Below are 25,864 nucleotides of genomic sequence, written 5' to 3' on the forward strand. Positions count from 1 at the left end.
CCCGCTTTGCTATGCTGATACATGCAATTTACATGAATTTTGCAGAATTGGGCAACATTCATTGGCTAGAAAAAATTGACAAAACTCGGTAAAATTCCGCAATTTAACGATCGCAATATCCAGGCAGCAAGAATCGCAATCCATTTTCCGTTTTTAAACGTAATTCCTTTACTTTTTTATCAAATTTGTCGAACCAAGTATGAAGTAAAAAACTGTTCCCAAAAAATCTGATGTTTTTAAATACTGATGTTTTTAAATACGTACCCCACTTTTCGAAAATTTAAAACTTAGAATTTAAAATCACATCTAGCGATTTATAGGAACTGAGTTTGAAGGCAATTAAGTGCATAATTAGCTCCAAAACCATGAAAACTGGTCTTGCATAATATACATTCATTTATTGTAAAATTTGGCTACCAAGTTTTGCATTTCAGTTGACTGATTTGGTAACCAGTTCTGTTTTTGAACGTAACACAACTCTACGATTAGAGAAACCAACTTTTGCGGAATTCAGGCTCTAAAGTATATAGCATAAACTCCCGACCTAACGTAACCGAATTCCAAGGGGCAAAATCAGCAAAACTTATTTCAGGTCTGCATTGTAATGAGGAGTTGGAAGTGATCGCAAAAACGGCACAAACAGAAATTATCCGTAAAAACTTACTTCCAAACGAAAAATTTAAACTGAGATAAGAATAGCGAAAATTTTATATAGGAAATACACAGCAATCAAATTACTTAGGCAACCACAAAAATCGCTCTGATATAAATATCTGATTTAAGAAGTGAACCAACAAAATCAAGACAGAAAAATCAATTTATTTGTTAGGAGTCACGACAAAATAATTATGTTAGACGCAAATCGATTTTTTTTTTTCATTCGTATCATAGGGACCAGATTAACGGATCGCAGAATCGATTTTTAGAACCTTTTTTTGAAAACAGAAAACACGTCTGAGTATTTCCTACCATTATAGTTGTCTATGAGTGAATTTCGTGCAGAACCCCGTGCCGCAATAGCGGTATTTATGCCATCCCGGGTTGAGGTGTCAGGACTAAAAATCATTAAAATTTGCAGGAATTACGATGACGGCAGTGATTTGTTGTAAGAATTGCAATTTTTAGTGCTGAGTGCAATAAAAGGGGTGAAAATAAAGGTTTCCCTGCTAAAAACCGCACATCTTGCATCAATTCAGCAGCAAACAGACAACATTTTTTGAACTTCGTGGGAATTTTGCGGTTAAAATTTTGTAAATATTGTCCTTCCCAGCGTTGAAGTATTGAATTTCACTGCTTCCTGTTGATAATGGTTAATGATTTTTTTTACCGCTCTATGAAAAAAGTAAATTTTTCACCCCTAAAAATGGCTTATTTTAAAAACTTCAACGAAAATTTTCTTCAAATAAAGGAGTGAATCTGATTTAAATTTATAAAACAAATAACGTAGAATTAAGTGGCAGCATTATATGTATCCATATGTATCCATTTTATGTCTTTTCTTATATCGAGGGCTAAATCTGGGTTTCAAAGCGTTACCTCTGAATTCATTTGCGAATCAACGCACAATATTTTTTCACGAATGGAGCAACCAGATTGCCTTCTCAAACTTTTCTGATTATTTCGCCAATTTTGCTAGGAAAATTGCTTGGTTTCACATAAATCGTTGTAGCAAAACCAATCATTAAGTCTATTTATCAAAACTCTTAAACGGAAGCTTGCAATCCTTTCTTTTGCCGAGTTTCGTGAATTGAATTTTCCCCAGTAATATTTTTCTCAATTCCTAATAGGAAGCTTTATTTTTTTTTAGCACGGAAATGTATAAATGAGACGTAGAAATCTTGCTCATAGCGACATTAAGGTCACATCAATATTGAAATAAACGTTTTGGTTCTTTCTCAAAAACAATTCACATTAAAGAAAAATTAATCAATTTAGTTAATTAATGATGAATAAGTTATGATAACTAAACATTCTTTCGGTCACTCTTACCTCAGTTTTATTTAAACTTGTTTAGAAAAAAAACACTGAAGTTGACCGCTTCTGAACCCTTCTCAAAAAGATTTCTTACAACTTGCCAACTCGCAAATACGTACTTGTCAATGTTTTTGGTAAAAGCACACAGGGGAAGCTAGAGCGTGAGAAACCCAATTGGTTAGGATTCTGGCACTCATTTGAAGTAAAATTTTGGTTAAAAAAACTATTTAAGCGTTTAAAAAAAAACGAGACACATCACAGTGGACGACCTAATGGCTAAAAGGCCAAACTTTACTATCGGCATTTCAGGTTCTGAACACCACCATGCGAAAAAAGCTGCAACTAATTTCGTTCTTACAAATGGAATCAAGGATTTGAACGTCAAAGCTGAAATTTGGAGGCTATTGCGACGTCAATAAAGGAGTAAAATAAACGAAAGTTAGCCCAATTCATTTTGGCCAGATAGTGATATTAAAAACAGGCTCAAATTTTTCTTGGAACCATTAAAATTGAATTGTACTTTTGCAATCAATAAACATAAAAGATCATGGAATAGCTATTGCCGAGCATTTTGGGATTTTATAGATTAAAGTGGCCAACCTGCTTAAGTAAGTGAAAAGTCATCAGGCATTATCTCCGCAAAAATAAGTTATGGCTCGAACTGATTGCAATTTCAAACATTGATAACATTTGTTCAACTATTTATTATTATATTCATTCTGTTCAACAAAATTAATCATAGGTGGATTATTGCATCAAGAGCAAAGCTAAATAAATAACTCTTGCCACTCTCTTGGGTTACAAGAAGGTTCAATTTTATAGCAAGATCTCTCAAATGCCCCGGTTTCTGCTCATGGGAAAGCTGCACGCTAGAGGGCTCTGAAAAAGCATTAATCGACCTAGTTCTTTTTCAATTAATATGATTGAATTTCATCTCAGAGAAAATGTTTTCTAAACTGAAACGAACAATAAACTCCGAGCGCTGAAGTTTAGCTTACTGAGTGAACAAACGCCATTTAGGGCAACTTTAACAGTAGAATAAAAAAGCAAGACAAGAGAAAAAGTAATGCAAAACTAAATCAAACCCCTATCGAAACTTTAACTTCACTTTTGTTAACATAATAGGTTTGTAAATAGCAATGAAACGTGAATATTTCACACAAATTAAAATCAGTATTTCGACCTTTGTACAACTTACGATTTGAAATCCAGTATTGTATCAGTTTCTTTTTGTTTCAACACCAACAGTGTTGTAGGTAGAAGATGTTCGGGCAAATTTCTATATAGATAAAAATTCAGCCATGACCACATTTTTTTTTGATAAATTAACGGTTTGAAAATATGTTTACATTCTGTCGAGGTCGTTATATACTTTCAAAAGTATATGCAAAATTGACTGGAGCCCCTTGCTAAGCATTCTGAACAGAGTTTAACAAACTACCAAAAATCAAATTAAAAGATATTGTCTGACTAAATTGACAAAACATATTTATACTACTTAGGCAATTTACTTAAGCGTTAACTTAACTGTAACTCTTTACTGTAACTTCTTAACTGTTACTTCTTAACTGTAAATCTTGTGTCCGGAAACCATCTTTTTGATTAAAAAATTTAACTAAATTTCAGTTGTTTAAAAAAATATCATTTTTTTCTTAATTTTTCTTTCAATGGAACTCCTATCTAACGATTCTCATCCTTCCTCGCTGAAAATTAACTTCCTCGTTCTAAAGGAAGAATAAGTAAAAACCAGTCAGACTTGAATGCAAATCATCAAATGTTGCTAAATTAGATGCATCGTGCAGTTGAGCTCTGCCGATGAAATGAGCACAGGAACAACCAACAAGCAGAAACAGCGCCTCTATAAAACTGTTTTGCATAATATATGTATCGTGGGCATCCAAAAAGTCTTGCAACCAACCGGAAACAAATTATGGAGGAGCGAAATCAATTATGTGTATTCTCATCACTAACTTTTAAAGCGGTTGACATTGAAATAGAACCCAGGCTGTAAGGAGAGCTATCTCAGTGAAGCAATGCTCTTTAATGCATGAAGAGGCTAGCCAGATTCGAAAAAGAGCGATGACGAGAACAACCACCGTGGAGTTGATAAATTTTCGGAGCACGTTGCTGTAAGTAATAAAGAAGGGATCGTAGCACATATTGATTTAACAGATGATTACATTCAAACAAAAAAACAGCAAATCAAAATTCTGATAATACAGTACCTAACTGATCTCAAAAATTATGAGAGTTTGCATTTTTCAGGAACATGAGTTTGAAAAATCGGCTCAAAGCAGTGAGAAAGCACCGCTCTTGTTAGAGATGTCGAGCAAAAGCAATCAAACAGTGCCGCTTAAAAGGTTGTACCGGAAGCATATTTATTTCCTACACTCATATTAAAAACTGGACGTGGGAAATCACGCAGTCAACGTAAAGAAGCAACAATCAGTCAAGGTAATGAAATTACAAGCTTTCGTCAGAGAGTTTCTGTTGCGACGCACAGTTGTGATATCAAACTGAACACAACTGCTCTCATCTACCCCTTCATTGTTCGTGAAAATTGCCAAAAAATTAAATTTCAAAGCAGCGATATTGTGCTTTAAGTAGCTAGGTTTGCTTCAGAGAGTACTTTTCGCAAAGTACAGTTCAGACATCAAGATTAACAAGTCTGTTTTCATCGATGGTACATCATCGGCTTCACTCTTGGACAAAGACTCTGCAAAAAAATCAACTCGATGGAAATTTTGTGCTCGTCATAGCTAGCATACAAGTAGTAAGTAAATACTGTCTCAAGAGATGGGGGGTTATCCTACGATATTTAAACATGGGATAATAGGGGGTTATCCTAGACGGAAAGGGATTAACTTTCATTCTTTACCAGATGTGACTATTTCCAAGGCGGCAAACTTGTTTTCGGTCAAACAGCCAACTTTGTTCTAAATTTCGTTCTGATAAGAGCTGCAAGTGAACAATTTATTGAAACGTATTTTAGCACTCATAAACACAAAATTTACACGGTTAGGAATTCAAAAGGCGCAATTTACGTAGTTAAGTACAATAAGTTTATTGTCTGCGTGCAACTTTAAATGCTGGTTCTTCTTCATAATCGCTACTACTACTTTCACTGCACTCATTAGCTTCATAATTAATGAATGGGTTAGGGGAGGAAGAGCTGGAGCTGGTGGTAGCATCGAAATCTACGATATCATCGCTATCAATATCGTCCTCGTTAATAATACTTGTCATTGCAAATCCCGGGTCAGGTGTTTCCCATTCTTCCGGGCTTTCACTTATTGTTGTATCCGGTACAACAACACTATTATTATGGTCCCAGTTTGGACTCAAATCTAGGAGAAGGTGAGCATAATTTTCTACATTTTCGTAGTCCCACTCTACTTCATCGCTATCCCAAGAAAAATCTTCGACTCGGCAATGATCAATTTTATAGTGGCCGAATGGTAGTGTTTTAATTCCCTCGTTCAAAATGTGGCGTTTATTATCAAAAGCAGAGAGACATATTTTATTCGTTGAAACCGTTTGTAGAACATGTTTTTCCGAAACAATCCTTGTGTTTTCAGCGCGCTGTGTACTACCAGTCACAAGTGTATTATTGTAGTCTGCATGTCGAAGCAAATTTTGGGCTGCTCTTGTTATTCCTTTGGCGGACATTTTTCGGTTACCTATGAACAGAAAAAAGCAGTCAAATTTTGACAATCATACAAGGTTAGTTGGTACTTTGTTAGTTTTTTCTTGAATCATTAAACGTAAAATACTCAATAGTGGAAGTAATGCTGTACAGCTTTGGCTTCAGGCATATAAACTCTTTTATATAATCCCCAGCAAATTCGTCTTTGAATTTTAAGACGACGAGCTTATTTTCTTTGCTGTAGAGTTCGTGATCTTCTGGGTAATTTGAGAAGTCGAATTGATCAAGAACATTGCTCTCCTTCAGTTCACGGTAGAGATCTTCACAATTAATCCGGTATAGCAAGCTATCAGTATCACTATAAAGTAATCGACAGTCAAATGAAGATCGCATTGTTCCATAGTGAAACTGATACATGTAGTATTTCGCTAGATCAAGTATTGTGGCCCCTACTATAGTTGGTGTATCCCAATAGATCTTTCTTGGGCGGGAGGAGAGAGCTGTCATGTTCTCGCCAAACACTTTGAATTTTTCAAACTCAAAATTGCTTACTATGGTTAGGGTTCGTCTTGCGTCTCTCGTAAGCTCGATTTTCATCCGTCGACGTTTCGATTCGCAGTTTTTCCCATAAACGGCGTTGTTCATTAGTTCATAGAAACTCTCCTCAAATTTTTTCGAAGCCGCTTGTCTCTTCTCACTGTTCAGGGTTATATAGGGTGTTAACCAATTGTTTTGAGTAAACTGTAGCACACGATGCATTTTCCTCACGACTAATCCCAAGTTAACATACAGTTTCAACAGCTTGTAATGCAGCACATAATGGTCTTTGTCGAAGAAAGTCTGCAACAGTTTTGGAACTTTTGAGGGGGGTAAGTTATGACTCTCTCGCAAATTCACTTGGTAGTCACTGAGCCAGTCATCCTCAACAATATTTTTCGATGGTGCGAGGGGGAAGTCCTGATGGTAATCGTGTAGACTTGCTGGATAATGCAAGTCTACTTCCACGAAGTAACCGACAGGGTTATCATCAGGACAGTTTAGTATCTCAGCCAGTGTAATATCAGAGCTAAGCGTAAAATCTGACTGAGGGAGTTTTTCATTTTGCATGACGCCACCGTATAGGTTATTGGCGTCCACGCAGAAGCCAAATGTGGAGGGTTGTGAAGAGTCGTAATCTGGTAAATAGTTATTATTTGCAGTAAACTTTCTCATCTCGTAGACTGAACATACTCCCCCACGTACTGCTCCTTCTATCATATCGAGGTGCTCGCGTTCTGTAAGCAATTCGACCTCCGCCTTGCATATTCTCAAGGATGCTTCCTTAGCCATATTTGGCAGTGTGTAAAAGTGCATGCAATCGAGTTTGTAGGTGGAGAAACTGAGCTCTCTGTGGAATTCACAAACGCATGCGAGAAGAGCGCAATCGGTTTTCAGGTATGCATCGTGGTAGTCTTGTAGAGTTTGGCAATTCAGAGTGTTCCACATCGTCTGGGCGTGGTTCAAGTTTTCTTGAGTTATTGTTACCGCGTTTCCTTCTAAAGTGTTACGCCATTCATTAAGAGGCTGTAAGGATTTTTCGCTGAACTTTTCTCGACCGCTAACATATGAATAGGGGCAATATCCTTTTTGCTGCAGGAGCTTCAATTCTGTTGAGGATAGGTTAGGAAAGACAGAAGCAAGTATTCCAAAACGATCTCTTAGTAAAATGTCAACCAACTTTTCGAGAGACGAATTCATCATTTTGAATGAATCAATGAACCTCAGATTTGCATACTTGTTGATCACTTTTCCATCGTCTAGGGTTATGGTCTCCACGAGTACTCCAAAATTCATGGAAATGTATTTTTCATCAGTAGATGGAATTACACTTACAGTGGTCGTTGGCTCACAAGATTGGAGGGCTAAACAAATGTGATGAAGGTCATAATTTTGTATATTATGACCCACCACAGGGGTAAAGTTGACGTTCCTTCGTGCTCGATTGCATTTTTCATGAGCCCAGCCAAAAAATTGTCCGCTGTAGTGGCAGTGATCCAGATCAATTGATGATTGTTCATCATTATCGTCAAAGGCTTCGTTACATATCCAACATTCGCTAGCTGCACTTTTCGGATGCTGGCTACGGTCACCTCTGAAGAAAGGAAAAGCTCGTTTGCGCTTGTATATATCCTTGGCTAGTGTGTGTAACATGTTTACAAATTTAGTAATGCAATCTTCAGAGCTGTCCACGTGGAAGAAGATGGGTTTTGTTGAGTAGTGATCAATTACCGCAAGTGAAAACCCACAGGGCTCGTGTTTTTCAATAACTCTGGTGTATGAGTTGTTCCCGTGGGGCTTGCATCCTGCTACTGGATACAAGAAGGATTCGAAGTCAAAGTAAATGACTAATGGAACAAACCAGGTAGCGGCCAAGTTTTTGAATTTATATAAATTTTTTCCTGGAGCTGGTAATCGAACAACAGCCGGCGCATTATCACAGCAGGTTTCCATATGTGCGGTAAGCTTTGCAAGGCCTTCTTCACACAACCAGAAACAATTCCGGCAAATATGAAACGCAAAGCAAAATTTGGTATTTCGGAGTTGACAAACTACCTTAACCAAGTTGGTAATCAACACATAATGGTAACAGTCTGCTTCGTATAAAAGCAAAAGATCCATTGTGAAGTTTGAGACAAACTTTGACACTCTGAGTGGAAATAAGTCTCTACCATCATAACCAAAAACGTTGATTCGAACTTCATTTAGATTTTCGAACTGATTGATGTCTTCTAGCCCCATGGGCATATCGAAGTGTCCAGTTGGTTGATGAAGGTTGGCTTGCTTGTACGTTTCGGGTGAAGTTTTGTCTGTGTTGTAGTTCCTTCCTGGTCGATCTAAGCTAATATTGTTATGCATATGATATGCAGCAATATAGCAGTACAGGAAGCAATTTGCGTCCTCATGGTTACGAATATTAAGAAAACCGCGGCAATTTTGTAATTTTGATGGTAACGCAATGTAAGACGAGCCAGTTATAGGTCGGTAACGGGCAAAGTTCACAATTATTTTGATAACTTTCTCAAGCACCGAACCACTACCATTAGAGGCAAATGTCGTAAGCACTATCATCATCTTCTCGACCATAGTCCAGAAGGTCTCACTGCTAAGTCCCTGACTATACACCGGTGTCATGAGCGAATTTGCATAAATTTCAATAAGCTCATCTTCCTGATCTTCGTTTTGACTCGGCTTTCGGAGTTGAAGATGAGCACTAAATTGACTTTTTGTGATCCTTGTGAGAGTTTTTGTTCTATAAGCGAATCGATTTGTGGTTTATGCTGGAGCATGAACTGAGAAAGGTCTGTGTTGGCTTGGGTTGGTGATGGCGGCAGATGGTAGCTCTGAAGGGTACCATTAAAGGCAGTTTCGGCCGGCGCTTGAGTTGGTTGGAATTGATCGCCAAAGACAGGTAAAGAATGAAAAGAACTCATATGCTGAGCAAATAATCTGGTGTCGTTAAAGCCCATATAGCAGGACCGACAACAATTTGTAAATTTTTGGTGACAAGTCCTCATGTGTTGTTCCAGTTCAGAAAGTTTTCTACAAGTGAATGTACAAATACAACAGGTAAAGACTGGTAAACCTACTTCGTCGGGATGGTAGCGATGCTCATGGCGAGATTGATTTCCTCTGTTTGCAAAAGTTGCCGAACAATATATGCAATTGAAAACCATAGTTGAAAAATTCAAGATTCAAAAGTTAACAGAGATAATGACAACTTTCGTAAACATGTAACTCAACTTCAAATGGCGAATTTATTTCTATTCCACACGAGGTTCATATAAGACGCGCGCAATTCAAACTTTCAAAATTTTCGAATTTGATTGGATAATAAGAGCGCGTCCCCGCTTTAGTCAACTACTATGAACATATCAAGTTGCGTTGAACGTAAAGTAGCGCTTGACTTTACGTTTCTCACTGAACAACACTGACATGATAAAACTTGTTTGTTATTTTCGAATTATTAGAACAATTTATAAAAAGATTTTTTTAAAACCAGGGGTAGTTCTTTTTAGTTATTAGTTATATGTGATGTAAGAAAGCATATCAATTGCAATTTTTTGATTTGCTAACTTTTAGGTTTAGTCAAAGTAAACTTTTATGAATTTTCAATGATCTTTCAATCAAATATTTTAATCTTTTTTCTTCATTTTCATAGATAATATGCTCCAATGACATAAGGGTAGAGGAAACATGTGTGTTTGAATCCGTTAGATGTAATATTACACTCCAGTAGCCTACATAAAAAGAAAGTTTTGATTTGATTTCCATAGAATTTTTGAATAATATTGCAAAAACATCGCTTTTTTGTACACTTTGTTAAATTTTAAGTACAAGGGATGCTTTGGACGGTTATCATGCACAGTTTTATTACTGTCACGGTGTTTGAACAGCTAAAAAATCTACTAAAAGCAAATGAAATGTTCAATTTTTTTCGCTTAATGTAGCAAAAAAAGCGATTTTTGTATTTTTTTTACTGTAGATGCCGATGGGTGCGTCTGACGATGTTGGTCATCATAACCAAAAATGCTCCCCGGGCACTAAAACGCAGGAACCGACAAGAAAAAATCCCTCATCTTGATCAGGAAAAAAATCGGTTTTTTAGAAAAAACCTGGTGTATCATTATTATTTCGGGTACTTCAATTGCTAATTAATGCCAGATGTTAATGAGACGTTAATGTCCAGATGTTTTGAAAATCGGTGAAGGAGCCGTTTTTCGACCCTGACCCTTATGACCAAAAGTGACAAGCATGTACCACTGATTACAAATCCGTTTAAAAAAACGGGATTTTTTTTTCGTTAATTACTTATTAGACTAATTAGTTGCTATTTAGCTGTTAATTAATGGTTAATTATCTCATGAAGGATTGAGTTTATTTTGACGAGCGTTATGAGCTTTTTTGTAGTACAGTGTCTGATAGTGTCAACCCTATAGTCAGTTTCATCCCAACTATCTGTTGGAGCCGACTTTTTTGGGGTCAAAGGTCACCATGAAAAACAAAAAAAAAATTTTTTTCGTTTTTTTCAACTTTTTTAGAAGAAATGTGGTCAATTTTTTTATTCATATCGGTAGCCCACAAAAAACAGTTGTTAATGGCGTTCAGGTTTTGAGTTTTCGTTCCGTCGAAAAAAATTTATAAGCAAAAAAACCGGAAAAATCTCATTTTTAATAAAAAATCCTTTCTTTTTTTCCTCCTTTTTGCTGAAAAAATGAAGTTTTACTAGTTTAACTAACACCTGAAGGTATACCCAACAGGAGCGCTGATATTATATCAGCATACGAAGAACGATTTGCTAAATGAAGTTTTTGTTTGACAAGGACTTTATGCACTTTTCGAAGCTTTTGTTCAAACCTAATTTTACATTTCAATAGCTTTCTCAACAAATTTTCTCTCAACCAATCAGAAGCTTGTTTGCTTCCTGCTATATATTCGAACACGTTTGAACATGTCCAATTTGGAATTTTTCTCCCAACTTTGTCTCACTAAACAGTACTGTTTTTGTGAACATGTTTGAACTTGTCCATTTTTGTAAAATTCTGATTTTAAAGTCTGCTAGCTATGTAAAAAAAATAAAAGAAGAGTGTCAATTAGCGAGCTATTCACAAAAGATGGTAACACAACACACCAAAGTGCAAAAGAAAAACAATTCAATATTAAATAAGTTGTTAGAGGTCAAAAAAGTCAATTAGAGAGTCTTCTTGTTTTCGTTTTTTTGGTGCTGCGCACACTACTGGAGTTTCTGAGCAATTGGGTGTCTTGACATCGGCTGAATTTGTTTGGGGTTGTGGTGTCTGAGAGTTTGAACCAGATAAAATGTTCACATCAAACTGACTTGCAAAATTGTCAGAGATCTTGTTCTTCCTCTGGAAATCCTCAAAGAGTGACGGACTTGGGGTTGGAGTAAAAGTTGGGCTTGGATCCACACCAGGAGTTGTTGGAACACTGACTGAAACACTCGGTGGCTGACTGTCCGGTGAGGATGGTGATGATTTGACACCCCACATATCACCCAAATTTTCGTAGGATTGATATGTACCGAGTTGATTCTCGAATAAGGGCACACAATCGCAGTCGTATCTGTACAAGATACGTCTCACTTCCTCCGGCAAAGTTTCTTCAGTCGAATGCATTTGTGGTATAGTTTTTGGTGGTAAGTGTCCTCCAGAAGTAACGACACTGGATTCAGCCGGCTCCGTTTTTTCCGGTAGGGCAGCAATAGCGTTAATAAATAGCTTCGGTATCAAACAATGCTGGTATGTGTACCACAAATCGTTTTTTCTTTTCTGTTGTATCAGTACGACAAAATGTTCAAACACGGTTTGGTAAACAAGAGTTCTCTCAAAAGAGATAGCAGACTCCGAAAGATTTTTCACGGACATTACTTTCAAGTTCAAGTTCGATTCAATAGTTAACTGTTAAGTAAGAGCAAATGAAAGAAATGAACACAAGTACAAAATTTTTTCCCAACATGTGTTTCGCAAGGTTCGCCTTATCTAAGACCAGAGAAATGATTGGAGCATAATCACACCTAGTTGCCTAATATATTGTATATAACATGTGGTTAGCCACACTGTTGTTCCTTTACAGAGGAATTTGGGGTCACATCTGTTTGGTATTGGTTTTATGTAAATTGTGTGTGGTCTCTGCACTATACTATCTAGGGTCACATCTGTTCTAAATCAACTTGTATGTAAAACACATGGGTGCCTACACTATTAATGGTTAACTATCTCCCACACAGAAGTGTGGGTTGTGGTGATAAATTTATTGCTTTCTATACAAAACACATGTACTTGTTATCTTTGTTCGCAAGTAGGTTCTGCATGTGTTTCGCAAGGTTCGTCTTTTCTAAGACCAAACAAATGATTGGAGCATGGACACACCTAGTTACATAATATATTGTATATAGCATGTGGCTAGCCGCACTTTGGTTCCTTTACAGAGGAATTTGGGGTCACATCTGTTTGTATTGGTTTTATGTAATTTTTGCGTGGTCTCTACACTATACTATCTAAGGTCACATCTGCTCTAAATCAACTTGTAAAATACATGGGTCCCTACACTATTAATGTTTAACTCTCTCCAACACAGAAGTGTGGAGTTGTGTTGATAAATTTATTGTTTTATATACAAAACACATGTACTTGTTGTCTTTGTTCGCAAGTAGGTTCTGGTAGTTTATAGAGGTATGGTTTTAATTAACTATTATCTAAGGTCACATACGTATAAAAGTCTAAAACGAACAGTCTCAAGTACGCCGTGGGGCGTACTTGAGATTGTATTTACCAATCACTTGGATTTAATTAAAAATATGACGACACTGGTTTGATCCCAACTTGCCGCGCCTCTTAACTTCGTAGTTATTTACATTAAGAGCAAGTGATAAAACAAGTTGCCTACCATGCCTTTTACTTCCTCAAAAGACACACAGTTTGGAGATTGCTATTTCGACATTTCCCAAACAGAAAAGCGTTTGGTCAGGTCAACTTTAAAAACGTACGAGAGAACCGGAACATATGTGTTTCTAAAGTTGTTCAAGAAAGCGGCCGAGGATTACGAGTTTGAACAGAGAATTTCTCTGACTCTAGAAGAGTTTGGAAATTTAGTCAAAAAAGCAGAAAAAATACGTGAAGCTGCTGCAACGCAAGATTCAAAACCAACCCCAGCAAAGAAGCAGAAATTTGATCAGTGTAGTAGAGATGGTGGAAGCAATGTTTGAGCGATCTCCCAACTATTTCAAACAATTTCAAAAGCAGTTCAAGTTTTTAATTGCTGATGAAAAGCCAAACTTAACAGCTTCGAATAACTATGCTGTGTGTCCTCATTTTGAGTCTGAATTTTGTCAGTTACCAACTAACCATTTTCACGTTCTGATTGAGAGTGCAATCGATGTTGAGACCATGAAGCCAATCAAAATTTTTGCAGGTCCCTGTCTCTTCACTACCTTCAGACACTTATTTTCAACCTCAACGAGTCTGGAATTTAAAGGAGATACATTTTCAAACTTACAGCTTGCCGTTGACTTTAATAACAAATCTGGAGAGAAAATGGATACAGCAAATGTACGCAAGCGACTTCCACCCTTGGCAACAGCGGCAAGCAAACTATCAAAATCTACAGCAGTCACTAGCGGAATCTCAAAAACATTGGCGAGATCTACATCAAGTGTACCACAGAAAACAATTCACAATTTTGTATGTTCTACAATTTCTTCGAAAACTCAAACTGATCAATTTAGTAGTGAAACTTTAAAAAGAGTGGAATCAATTTTGAGTGGTCCTCATTCTGGTGCTTTTTGTCAGATAATGGATATATTTATGAGTGGTTTTGGAAAACTAAACATTGATCCTGATTTACTATTTGTTCGTCTTGTATATGAAGAAAAAATTCAGTTTTAAAAAAAAATTTATTTCACAATATTAGTTTTGTTAGAGCATCATGTGAAGAGCAAAGCAAATCAATTGAAAATCACTACAATTTACAATTTGTCTATCATCAAATATTAAATGAGCAATAAAAATATAAAGGAGTCCACACAATTCTGAGTTTTGACCTTGAATTGGTTGGTTTTCAAGTAATTGGTGAAACTGTACATTAGTTTTTGCAAGTCGTTGATAAATATTCTTGTAAGAAGACAAGGATCGTCCAAGGGGATCAGCAAACAGAAGATGGTCGTTCTTTTTACAAATAAGGAGCCAGTGCGTGCCAGGACTTTGAGATTTTGACGCATTTACTATTAAAAAAGTATTTGATTTCAATTTTGAAGGAAAATTGTCTGCTGCAAATACACCTCGAAATTTGTGCTTTAGTTTTTGACATCTCTGAATTAAGCCATTAATATCATCTTCGTCCATCATCAGTTTGTTAGAATATGATTTTTTGACACTCGTCGCGCAGTATCAACAAAAATTGTACTAGTTTTTTCTCCAATAAAAAAAATTTCAATGTTGGTCGGTAACGCTGCTGAAAACTTCAACTCGATAGATATGGAGCAGTTTGTTAGCTCCTAGTGTATAAAATCATGAGAAGCTTGTTAGGTGCTAGTCAGATCAAATACCATTATAAAATGGTTGGGATAGTCTGACAGACTTATTCCGTGTCCAATGTCAATATAGGCTAAATCCGATATTGTATTAAAATAAAGGCGTTTGTTATCAGTTGTAGATATTGGGCTATCAGCCACTGGTAACCCGTTGCGATAAATATATATCTGTTCCAAGTCAAATTTTTGAAAATGAAAAGGATTTTGCATATTGTTGCCCAAAAAAGCTTCGTTCGTATTGAGACAAATTGCTAGTCTTCGGATTGGCTCTCGTGCAAAAATGTCCTCTTGCTTCCAACTATGCAGACCAGTTGAAGCCAAAAACGTCTTTGTCAAAGTTTCAAAGTAGGGATAGGCAGCAGGGCTAGTAAGCAAGGTTTTTTCAATGGCAGACACGATCTCATCATTCAATGTCATCTTGCGAACGTACAAATTAGCTTCAACCATTTTCATCTTGTAATGTTTTGCAGCATCATCCGAAATGATAACAAAATCATCAATAGATGTTCTGAATGCAATACGAAGAGTTACACCACTGAGCAGATGTTTATCACATGTGAAAAAATCTACCGCTACTTTACCATAAAAAGTGCATTCTGCTGACTCTCTGACCGAGTTTTTTCTTCGAGCAATTTCACCTGCTTTTATTGCAGATGGATCTTCTTCGTAAGAATAGCCTTGACGTGCTAACCAAGTGTTCTTTGCGTCTTTGTTATGTGAGAACTCAGTTTCTATAAAACTCTTGTGTGCGTAATTTCCATTTGCGTTAGAGATTTTTAACCCGTTGGCTGACACTGTGCTGTCAGAGAAAAGTGAATGTAGCACATTATTGCAAAAGTATGGAGCATCGGTTTTAGCAGTGTCAGCAGTAGCTGCCCCGTCATATTTGAGATCAGCTCCCGAAGACTGAACAATTTTGCATTTGACTTCCAAAAAAATTTTTTGTAAATCAATAAAGTTGTTACGGTCACCAGTTACCTCGAACTCTAACATGGGTCCATCAGGACTATAAACAGGTCCCAATTATTGACAAAAACTTCCATCGAAAGTCACCAAGAGCGCCGACTTCTCAAACAGATCCAAAGAGCTATGGGTTGCTTCGTTTGGTAACAGGTTAGCGATCATATTTAACTTGAGAAAAGAAATCAGACCGACTTCTTTTTGGAACTTTTTGTTTTGAAATGACCAACTTTTGTTTGGTTAATCTTTTTCTTGGTGATTTTTTGAGCGACTCCTAATCGTTTTTCTTTGTTGCCGAAATCTTTCTCCCCCTGTTTGTTTTTTAACAGTGTTGCTTATTGTATTTTTGAGTGCTTGTTTGGGTGATTTTTTACTGCTGACAACGTCTAGCAGCTCTGGAACACTTTGCTTTAAAATTTCTTTTCCAATACGTCTTGCAGTAGGAAGAATGAAACGTCGAGCTAGGGGCAAATCGACCCGCCCAATTCCCGCAGCTAATGCACCAAAACCACTGCCTCTTTGCCGGTAGTGGCCAGAGAAATGTGGTAAGGATGTTGCTTGGTTAGCGTAATAAGAGTCCATGCTAATTGGAAAATTTTTTGAACTGAAGGGTTAAAATGACTTTACCGGTTCCGGAAAAGGGAACCAATTCTCCCGTTTCTGTGCGAAGCTCAATCGATATTGATTTTATGGTGTTTGATAAGAGTTTTTTGTAATCTAAATTGGAAAAAACAATTCGATGAGTTGGTTCAAGCTCGCAGACACTACCGTTTTTCAGACGTTGTTTTGAATCAATGACTCGATGCAAGGGGGCTTTTGTATCACCGACGTACTGGTACTCAATAATGTTCGTATATATAAAAAATTAAGTGCATTCCAGAGCAAAGATCAACTGGAAATTCTCCATAGTATGCTGCCGTTTCATCACTCTTCATTAGTCTGTTTGATGTTGCGCTTTTCATTTTGTACCCTCTGTGTACTCCACTGCCATCTGGAATGCCCGAAAAACCAATAATGCTGGGAATTTCTTTACTGGGAAAAGTAATTCCTTCATTTTTCCCCATCAAAATTTCAAACTTTCCAGTTTTCTTGATCTCTCTGAATGAAAAGTTTGGTAGTCCAACAGTTCGTTTGATAGTAGTTAGTATGTCAAAAACTGAGTTATAAGTTCCTGTCATGATAGACAATTTTTCACCGTTATACAGACGAGAGATCTTATTGGCTTCGGTAGCCCTTTTCTGGCTGTCTTCGTACCCTTTTAAGCTATATACTACCATGTCTCCATTTACAAATGGGGAAAATGATCTCACTGAGAGCTACTCTCCAGTCACCAGCGAGTTGAATTTCATCATTGAAAAAATTTCGAAATGAACTGAGAGTGTTAGAGTCAAAAGTTTTCATTGAAGCAGATGAAATAACATGCACAGTGAATTCATCGGTGAAACGGTTTTCACTCATTTTTCTCTACACGAACAAGCTGTAACTCTGGTCGATAAAATTTACCATCAATTTTTTCACCGTTTGCATCAATAAGTGGATACGTTGGCGGATTGAAGGTTGCTAAGCTTTCTACTTCAAAAACTTCGTCGGTGAAAGATTGTTTATACCCTTTCCTGAAGGCTTCGTCTTTTTTGACAATTCTAACAAAATCTCCAACGTAAAATTTGGGTCTCTGAAACTTGATTGTTTGAGCGCTCAACGAGACAAGTCGTGGAACATCCTTTTTAGTGACTTTATTTGGAGCAAGTTTGGTTACTCGGTTGACTCGTGAATTAATTGTTTTCACAAATTGATCCAGTATATCTATGTAGGAGTATGTCCACTTTTCTTCAAGGTACTTGTAGATAATGTTTTTTAGTGACCGAATGTTCCGCTCTGCGAATGCAGACTTTTTTTCACTAAAAGTGCTGTATAAATGAATTCCTCGTTTGTTGCATAGGGTTTTGAAGGCTCCAAGAAACTCTGTACCATCATCAACCCACACTTTTTGTGGTTGCTTGTTTTTTATCATTTTTTTAAAGGCCGAGGCAGTTTCCGTTTCATACTTTGTTTTTAAGGGCTCCACACGAAGTTATCTGGAAAGACAGTTGACCGCAACCAATAAATATTTAACACTTCTGTTGTATTTTGCTAGTTTATCCACATAAGCCAAGTCAACGGACCAAATTTCATTTATGTATTTTACTATTACTTTAAGTCTGGGAAATCGTAAACGAATTGGGCGATATTTTGTAAAAGATGACTTGGTTTCCAAGTATGTCTTAACTTTACCAAATGATAATTTGCTTTGGGTTTTTAATCGCTTTGGGCCTCCAAACGATGCAGGTCCCTTCAAATACAGTTGGTCCAACGTTTTTTTCTCAGAAGAAGTAAGACTATTTTTGCTGTTTAGTCTCTCCTTCTGCCGTCTTTTTTCTTGTGCCCGTTTTTCTTTGGTTGGTAACTTGATAACCGCTTCCTGATTGTCCTCGTGGGCTTGCAAAATTTCTTTTTCGCTTTCGGATGCTTCCAAGATCTGTTTGGCATAAGTATTCGAAACTAAATGAGGTGGAAGATCGAGAGCTAATAATGCTCGAGAATATTTTTGAATGTCAATTTTCTTTGTTGACTGCTGTGTGTTATACAAAAAAGTTGACGCTTTTAAGCCAAGTGGTTGGTTATCAATATGAATGATACCACCTGGATCTTCAATGGATATTGTCGGGGATTATAATATCTTGTTGAGAATGATTTCTGCTCTTCCGATTTTATTTTTCTCCATCACTCCCGAATCTCTCATTATTGACTGAAACGTTGTAGTTGTACTTTTTTTGACAATAGGTTCAATTTCACTGTCATCACTCATCGGCTCCTCTTTTTGCTCATGATCTGTTTCAACATTTATGCTGGGTTCTGTCTGGACTGCTCCATCCTCTTTTTCACTTTTTTCCGGATTTTGTAACATGTTTCTTTGAATGAGAGACAATTGCGTGGCTTTCTGTTTGTAGACAGGATTGTCAAAAATTTCACTTTTTGCCGGTTGTGTTGACATGAACATTTTTTTGGGAATTAAGATAAATTCTTCAGTATACTTTATCACTTCCTCAGATGAACGTAACACGAGAGAGCAATACCTTTCAAAAAAACCGTGTTTTCAGCAAAAATCTGCCTTTTATTTTTTAAACTTGTTTGTTTAGATAAAAGTTTTTTAAATGAATTTTCATGACCTTGTATTAATGTCTTCTAGACGGGAACGTTACCGTTGACAACATTAAGGAAACACTCGCAAAGAAAGTTAATAAAACTATTTGGTGCCGACTTGATTAGTTCTTTTGACTTTATGTCCGATGTCTCTAACATTCGCCGCAGCATACAAAGCTCTTTCTCTCTCATTACTCAAATTGGTTACAACAGCTTTAGCTGGGGGAAGGTAAAAAACAGATGGTCCTGGTGGAACAATATTGGAGCAGTAACGTAAAACGTCCGATGTTTTTGGATCCAGATCGATCAGTAAATGACCAAAGGGTCGTTTGGTTGCTAGTTCGTAGCTATCTTTCAAAAATTGCGTGTTAGTAAGCTGTCGACCAATTAAACCAATCTGTTGAATGTCACGGGGTGATTTAAATAAAATGATGTGTGTTGTGTTAAGATCAATAGTTCGTGACCATTTACTTTGTTGAAATAAACTGTGTTTTACGTAAATTACACTAATGTTTTTGTGACGTCCTGCTGTAGCCAATTTCGAAAACTCTTTGTCATTAAAAATCTCTTCACATGAATCGTCAAACACCAGCAGACAGTTTTCGAGCTCCGATATCAGATCGAAGCTTGAAAATTTGGTAAACTGTATGTTTAATTTTGCCTCTAGTGACTTAAATTTGGGTTGTTCATGTTGGTAGAAATGAAAAATCGAGAGGAACTTTGGAGAAAAAGTGTTTTCGAGTAACATTCTGAAAATAAGCTCTGTTTTTCCAGAACATGACGGACCGCAAACAGCCATAAACAACCGGTCAGTTGTTGAAATGATTTTATTCATGATTTTGGGTTGGGAAGAGCGTATCCAACTGTACAAGAAAGAAGAGAAAACCAAAATGTAGACTCTTCACATTCAAGCTGGAAAAACACAAGTTTTACCAGAGAAACTATTATGAGAAAAATTATTATAAAAACTTGTGTAAAATAAACAACTTCTGATCGTGGTATCCTTGAATTACAAAACCTTCATGATCGTCTTTCATGGTGATTATCATCAAACACTAAGTCAGTTATTGCCCCGCCTGTATCTAACTGATCCTCTGCTTTACTCATTTCAAATAAGTTTTTTTTTAAAAAAAAAGAGGTAAATTTGGTTATTTCATTATATAAATTTCATAAGACACAAATTGTGAGTTTTGATTATCATTGATAAAAGTAATGGTGTAGCTCGCATTTACTCTGTCAGTTTTTTCTCTGAAAACAATTGACTGTACGTTGTTCTTTTCAATTCTTTGTCTTATTTCAGCTGGAAGGCTCTTATCGTTCAGTGACATCAGAACTTTCAGCTTTCGCAATTTCTCTTCCAAAGACATGGTACAATTGAAATTACTCCAAAAGTGAAAGGTATTTCTTGAAGGCTTCTATTTCAGCTCCAGTACAGACAATTTGCTGTTTCCTCAGTACAGTTTGACCACGACTTTCAACTTTTTCCTCTTTGACAAATGTAGCTGTTAATTGATTTTCATCCGCTATACAACTGTAAACCACCAAATTTGGGGACAAGTTCACATGAAGTAGAGACGATGCTGCTTTCTCGGACCGTCGATTCATTCGTTAGCCACAGGTAAAAAAGTTTAGCTTTTTTTCTTGCACAGTGTTGATTTCTTTGCCGCTTAGGACAGCTTAAAATATGTAAAGTACAAATTGGTGTCTCGGGAAAAAATTTCAAATTTTCAATTTTTGGACATAATAAAATCTCTAAATTGATAACGTCCTTTTTGAGAAGTTTCTGAATAGTTTCTGTTTTTTCTGTTCCCTTCGCATAAAAAGTTGCCAAGGGAAATCGAAGTGCTATGCTATCAAAAATTTGTTGCAAATAACATTATGGATAATCTCCACTCTCCCAATTCAAACCATGGAGATATTTTGACACCCAACTGTATGATCGTCTCTCACTCGAAGACAGTATGTTGAATGAAGTTGGGGGTAAAAATGACACAGTATCGCAATAATTTTCTGTCGAAACAGCTAGTTCTTTGATAATAAAACCAGACTTTTTATGTCGAAAGCCTTCAAAATCAAGAACAACTGGTCTTGATTTCAACATTCCAGCAAACTGAATAAATTGCTTTTAAAAGTCTTTACATATAGACAGAAGGCAAGTCCTGTCACGTGACCAAGATACTCGTTTGTCACTGGACACGGTAGAACATACGAATAGCCCGGCCCTTTTTCACTATATTCAAAGACAAAACCTGAAGCGTCGTGAAGTATAGCATGCAACCTCAAAATTTTGTAAGACTTGAAATACTTGTCCAGAGACGAATTATCAATACCAATCAGTCCACCATAGGGTCTCATTTTCATCGCAATATCCAAATCAAGATCAGGATCCAAGTACTGACATGTTGCCAAGAAATAAAGAAACCTTTCACCGTATTGAAAATAATCCTTTTTCAATTCCTTGTAAATTTCGTGAATAGCTTTCAAATCAACCGTCGCTAGAGTTGTCATGGCGGAAAAATGAGTTTCAAGGCCGCCTAATCCCCTTAATCCCTTTCCGTCTAGGATAACCCCCTATTATCCCATGTTTAAGTATCGTAGGATAACCCCCCCCCCCCCTCTCTTGAGACAGTATTTACTTACTACTCATACAAGAAACCCAGGACCTGAAGAACCCTGAGGATTTTTGTACAGCCTGAGTACCCTCTCAAAAAAAACAAAAACTGCATGCAAAGGAGCAGTAAATGGAATCGTTAAAACGACCATCAATAATAAGAGGATACATAAAAGCTTCTACCACTTGAATATTCACCATAACGAAAAGTTTAAACCAGTGGAAATTTGGCGTCATCATGGGTCTGGACACTTTTCAGCTACAACATCTACGACAGTTTACTGATAACAACACGAACTGGATCTTTCGCTATTTCAATGGACTTAGAGAAGATGTTCAGTCGAGCATTGATGTGCAAAAGAAGAGAAATGATTTCCAATTCGCGTTCCTAGAAGAAGTAGAAGTGACTGAGAATACATAAAAATGAAGTGATACACAAACCGAAGCTTTCAAATTTAAGGTCATCAGTCAGTCAAAGGAGGAACTACAATTTTCTAAAGTTTATTTCTACAATAAAAAACCCAGAGGATGAAAACATTGTAAACTGAAAAACAAATTCAGAGGTGAAAACATTTTCTAGAAAGAATATTATTCGCCACAACATACAGTGCTAATCTGCGTCAAGCTGATAAACTACTACAAAAAATGTGCAAAAATTTCAACACCAAGACAGTGGTGTTGTGTCCGACGGAACTAGAATACGGGGAACGAATGATTGGAAGACAATAAAAGCTCCTCTCAACATTACGAAACTGCAATCAAAGGTAAATTGTACAAACTGTAAAATGAAAAAAAGCATTTACGTGAAATTTATGTGAACTTTTTATCTTGAAAGAACATCATTTGCCACAACATCTGGTGCTAAACTGCATAAAGCCCGTTAAAGTACTACATGTGAGCAACGCTTCGTCAAAGTGTAAGGTAGTAAGCTTGAACGGCATGCCGCAACCAAAGCAATCTTTTTGCAAACGCTAGTTCGCAAACAGAAGAGAAACTTCCTAGGTTTTCTTCTGTGTCCTTGTATTATCACTTCTCTTCGAAAAAATTAATATTAGCGTCAATTCAATAACAGTTCACCATCATGGCGAAAATCACAACAAATGAAGTCCTCAATCAACCACAAACTGTTTTCTACGAAAGTGGATTTCAATACAGCCGTGCAATGGCAGAAGCATTCACGGAGGACACTATCAACAGTTTGCTGAAGAGCCGAAGTCTCTGATTGTTGATGATGAAAATGAAATTACGAATGCAAAATAATTTCTTTCTCATCCTGTCATGATGAAATGAAAGTTATTCGTGCGAAAGACAGAAAAGCCAAAGATCATTTGTTCTTTGAATTAAACCGTCTAAAACGTGAAGTTGGAAAAAGTAAAAATTCTTGATAAGTAAGCAGAGAAACAAACAGCATTGAGACTGTGATTAAAAAATGAAACAATATTCAGCATAGGAAAATTGGATTCGGGGCCAATGAGATTTTTTAATAATCACGAAGAATCAAAGTGTTTCCTGAAGAAAAGGCAGAGGACAAACAGCAGCCCTAGTAATGGCGGAATTTTCTGAGAAACAATTTAATAACTCAAGAGTCTTTTCTTAATTGGAAGTGGACTACTTCTGTCCCTCCCTGAGACGATTCGAAGAAAGCGCTGTTGTCTGTTTACATGTTTACTTTAATGTTACATATTGAAGCAGGTCCCAAGTTAATTGTGAAACATTTTTTGTATAAAGAGGCCAGACAGGTGAGCGGCTCAGTGACAAAGGGGACAAATATCAGAATTTCAACCCATCTGCACCGCCGCATTTTGGAGGAAGGTGAGAAATATTGGTTAAAAGCCCCAGGAAACAGTTTGATGCTGTGTTGGAGAACCGATCAATACCGGAGGTTGGACATTCTGTCAATGATTTTGTGCATCATGAATTAAAAGCATTGACTCTCAATCATTTCCTGCTCGGCGACAAAAAAAATTGCTCACTCTATCTGTCGTATGCGAGATATTTTGTTGATTTTGAAAAGTTCTTTCGGCAATTTCAAGCTCACACAAAAATGAATCTCCTATCAAATAAGTGTTGTGGCTAATGTTGTCTACTTTTCTAAAATTTTGCAAAAGAGCAAGGTACAGCAAACAAAAAGATCACGGATGATTATAACTTGTTCGTGTTTTCACTGTTTTTAATAGGTTTTTTTATCGAACCTCCGAATTATAACTGATTAAATGAGATCCGAATTTTGAATTGATTTTTTTGAGTGAAAAACTTGATTGTCAAGTTCGCAAAGCTGAACAATCAGACATTCGGACCAAACAACATCAAGTAATGCAACTTTATTAAAAAGTGTAACGGAGAAAACGTTTCAAAAAATTAAAGCAAATATTACATATTCAAGAAAGTGCCGCTCATGTTACAGATATCCAGTTAAAGCATCAAACATTAAGTAGTCAACGGGTGCCCTTTAAATGGATGTACCAGAGGCACAATTGTTTGCTACAATCATACTAAAAACTGGACGAAGCAAATCACGCAGTCAACGTAAACATAGCAACAGTCAACCGAGGTAGTGACGGTACAAGCTTTCGGCAGCAATTCGCAGTTGTGATATCAAACTGAACACGCCTGCCTTCGTCAGCGGCTTCTTTCTTCGAAAAAAATCAGCAAAATTTTCAACACCAAGACAGTGGTGCTGTGTCCGATGGAGCTAGCATACGAGGAACAAATGATTAGAAGACAGTAAAAGCTCCTCTCAACATTAAAGAACTGAACGCAAATGTAAAATTGTGCAAACTGTAGATTAAAAAAAGCTTTTACGTGAAACTTAAGCCAAAAAATTTTTCTTGAACGAACAAAACCTCTAGCGCTAAACTGCAAAAAGCCCGATAATGTACTACTTTTGGCCAACCTTTCAGCAAAAATTAAGGAAGTAAAACCGTTTCTGGCCATCAGACCTGGCAGTCGAAAACAAGTTGTTTTTTGCAAGCGCTAACTCGCAAACTGTAGAGAAATGACTAAGTTTTCTAAGCTGTTCAAATATTATCACATCTTTTCAAATATAAGAATATCAGCGTTAATTCAATCCCGGGTCGAGGTTTTTGGGTATATTTTTGTAAGAATTGCGGTGAATGCGGTGAATTTTTTTAAGAAATGCCGTGAATGCGGTGATTGCGGTGAAAATAATTATCTCAGCGCATTTCACCGCATTTCTTACAAAAATTCATCGCAAAATTTACTGCATCTCTTACGAAAATTCATCGCATCGACTGTTGTGGCAAATTGAAATGCGGTGAAAGCGGTGAAGCCGGTGAAAAAAATAATTCACCACATTTCACCGCATTTCTTACAAAAATTCGCCGCGAAATTCACCAAATTTCTTACAGAAAATCACCGCATATGATTTCAAAAATCTACTCAATCTGATTTAATTTTACAAGAAATTTCAAAGATTTAAGTGACAGTTGTCGCAGTGGAACAAGCAGTTGAAGGCATACAGGAGTTCCCACTTTCGAACCCGTGTGGAAATAAATCTTTTTTGTAAGAATACTGAGATTGCGGTGAAAATAAATAATTCATCGCAATTCATCACATTAAAGATGTAAGAAATATGCGGTGAAAGTTTTTTTTCACCGCATTTCTTACGAAAATTCACCGCCAAACCTCGACCCGGGATAACACTTCTCCATTTTTTTGGAAATTGCGCTCCTAGACCTGGCAGTCAGAGATAAGTTGTTTTTTTGCAAGTGCTAACTCGCATTCAGTAGAGAAATTGACTAAGTTTTCTACGCTGTTCAAGTATTATCACATGTTTTCAAATATAAGAATATCAGCGTTAATTCAATCCCGGGTCAAGGTTATTGGGTATATTTTTGAAAGAATTGCGGTGAATGCGGTGAATTTTGGTACGAAATTCGGTGATTGCGGTGAATGAGGTGAAAATAAATATCTCACCGCATTTCACCGCTTTTCTTACAAAAATTCACATCGCAAAATTCATCCCATCGACTGTTGTGGCAAATTGAAATGCGGTGAAGGCGGTGAATGCTGTGAAAAAAATAATTCACCACATTTCACCGCATTTCTTACAAAAAATCACCGCGAAATTCACCGCATTTCTTACAGAAATTCACCGCATATGATTTCAAAAGTTTACTCATTTTGATTTAATTTCACAAGAAATTTCAACGATGTAAGTGACAGTTGTCGCAGTGGACTAAGAAGATGAAGGCATACAGGAGTTCACAGTTTCGAACCCGTGTGAGGATAATTCTTTTTTGTAAGAATACTGAGATTGCGGTGAAAATAAATAATTCACCGCAATTCATCGCATTAAAGATGTAAGAAATACGCGGCGAAATTTTCTTCACCGCATTTCTTACGAAAATTCACCGCCAAACCTCGACCCGGGATAACACTTCTTCAT

This window comes from Convolutriloba macropyga, chromosome 12 (genome assembly GCF_964194025.1).
Source record: "Convolutriloba macropyga chromosome 12, txConMacr16.3, whole genome shotgun sequence".
NCBI lineage: Eukaryota > Metazoa > Xenacoelomorpha > Acoela > Convolutidae > Convolutriloba > Convolutriloba macropyga.